General features: G+C 40.9%; 1 protein-coding gene across 1 annotated transcript in view; it reads left to right on the forward strand.

The window, feature by feature from the left end:
- The first annotated feature begins 1,967 nt into the window (after positions 1-1,967).
- Positions 1,968-2,500, forward strand: part of f13a1b (coagulation factor XIII, A1 polypeptide b) — a 28,534-nt gene continuing 28,001 nt past the window's right edge. The window contains exon 1 of the mRNA XM_083639604.1: positions 1,968-2,027. The gene's annotated coding sequence lies outside the window, so the exon portion shown is untranslated. The remainder of the gene's footprint in view (positions 2,028-2,500) is intronic.

Genomic DNA, 2,500 nt, shown 5'->3' on the forward strand with positions numbered 1-2,500 from the left:
GTTAAAGGGACAGCTCACCCTAAAATCCAAAATACATATTTTTCCTCTCACGTACCTGTAGTGTTATTTATCCATCTATATCGTTTTGGGATAGCTGCCTCGCCTGAGTTTTGGAGATATCGGCCACAGAGATGGCTGCCTTCTCTTGAATACAATGGAACTGGATGGCACTCGGCTTGTGGTGCTCGAAGCACCCAAAAAATACATTTGATAAACTCAACAGCAATGTCTCTTTCCAGAAATCATGACCCGGTTACTCAAGATAATCCACACACTTTGTTGTGAGCAGTTTCATGTAGAAACTATTTTCTTTTGCAGTCTCATGTACTGTAAGAACTAGCTAGCAGCTAGCGGCTGTAGTTCGGTCAAAAGAAAATAGTTCCTCCATGAAACTGCTCATAACGAGGTCTGTGGATTATCTTGAGTAACGGGGTCATGATTTCTGGAAAGAGACATTGCTGTTGAGTTTATCAAATGTATTTCTTTGGCACTTTGAGCACCACAAGCCGAGTGCCATCCAGTTCCATTGTATTGGAGAGAAGGCAGAAACTCTGCGGCCGATATATCCAAAACTCAGGCAACTAACACAAAACGATATAGATGGAGAAATAGCACTGCAGGCGAGAGGGAATATGTATTTTGGATTTTACGGTGAGCGTATTTTGGATTTTACGGTGAGCTGTTCCTTTAATGTTGAAGATGAAATTGCAATAAGGTACTGAAAATGTGACAAAAGCAGCATCATAACTGGCTAATAAATCCAGAAAGCAAGACTCAATACTCTGTAGTCTGTAGTAGTAGGAGTAGAAGTGGTGGTAGTTGTTAGTTGTAGGAGGAGGAGTATTTCATTTGACCCTATGAGGAAATTGCTTAAAGGAACACTCTGCCCATTTTCAACCAGCTTTGTATCATTAGAACATCAGTAGTATATCAGAAAACTGTAAACTGTTTTGAAGTCTGTCATTTAATTTGACAGTTATTGAGTGTTAAAGTGTGGACCAGTGACATCACTGGTCCACACTAACTCAAATTAATAACTCATTAACTCAAATCAACTCTCAATAACTGTCAAACTAGATGAATGATGAATAGTTTGACAGTTATTGAGAGTTGATTTGAGTTAATGAGTTATTAATTTGAGTTAGTGTGGACCAGTGATGTCACTGGTCCACACTTTAACACTCAATAACTGTCAAATTAAATGACAGACTTCAAAACCGTTTACAGTTTTCTGATATACTACTGATGTTCTAATGATACAAAGCTGGTTGAAAATGGGCGGAGTGTTCCTTTAATTGCTGAAACACCAAAAAGAAATGCAATATATTAATAAAAAAAAAACGGAGTCAACTGATTTCTTCTTCACTCTCTTTCACTTTACTGCAGGAACAGGATAAAGAGCTACTCTCCTGCGTGTCAAACCCTGTCCCGTCTGTCAGCTGTGGCCATGATCGTGACCATCACAGTGTGTCTGCATGCTGTCTGTCAGCTGTGACCATGATCGTGACCATCACAGTGTCTGCATGCTGTCTGTCAGCTGTGACCATGATCGTGACCATCACAGTGTCTGCATGCTGGCTGTCAGCTGTGGCCATGATCGTGACCATCACAGTGTCTGCATGCTGTCTGTCAGCTGTGGCCATGATCGTGACCATCACAGTGTCTGCATGCTGTCTGTCAGCTGTGGCCATGATCGTGACCATCACAGTGTCTGCATGCTGTCTGCTTATACAGAGACGACAGATTCCACAGCCGGCTCCCAAGTTGACTTGAGCAGTTACACCTCAGGAAGACCACTGTTACTCTCACACACACACACACACAGACACACACACACACACGCACGCGCACACACACACACACACACACACACGTGCACACATACGTACACACACACACACCCACACGCACACAGATACCTCCTCCTCATATATAAGCAGAACATAGTTAACAGGAGCAGCAGCAGACTGTGAGACTGCAGGATCGACTCTGACCAACAGCAGCTTCTCCCTTCGACCTAAACTGAGGTATGCCCACTCTGCATTCACAGCTCTATGCTATGCAACTTTCTTTATCGCCCTTCAAATGTAAACAAACTTTATTTTTATTTATTTTTATCTTTATTCTTTACATTTTTAAGTATCGTTTAGCCCTGACAGAGCTCTTGATACAAGGGATATCAGTTTGTAAGAGCTAAAAATAAGTTTGAGATGCACTTGAAAGCCATATAATTGTATTGTTTGTAAAGATTGGGGCAAAACAGGCTTGAGTTATGGTGCTATAAATAACCACTGAAAGGGCACTTATTGTCCAATTAGAAGTCTGTTCAAGAATATGACTTTAAGATGTAAAAAAGAAAAACGTTTGTTTACATTTGAAGGTCCCTAAAAGAGTTGCATACCTCTCCTAGATAGACTGCGTAAATTCAACCTTTGTTTTTGCGTTTTAAACGTGTTTTATTTTGTTGCACCAAAAATCCCTTTAGGAACTTAGTAACTGT

Source organism: Poromitra crassiceps (genome assembly GCF_964638095.1).
Source record: "Poromitra crassiceps genome assembly, chromosome: 7".
NCBI classification, from domain to species: Eukaryota; Metazoa; Chordata; class Actinopteri; order Beryciformes; family Melamphaidae; genus Poromitra; species Poromitra crassiceps.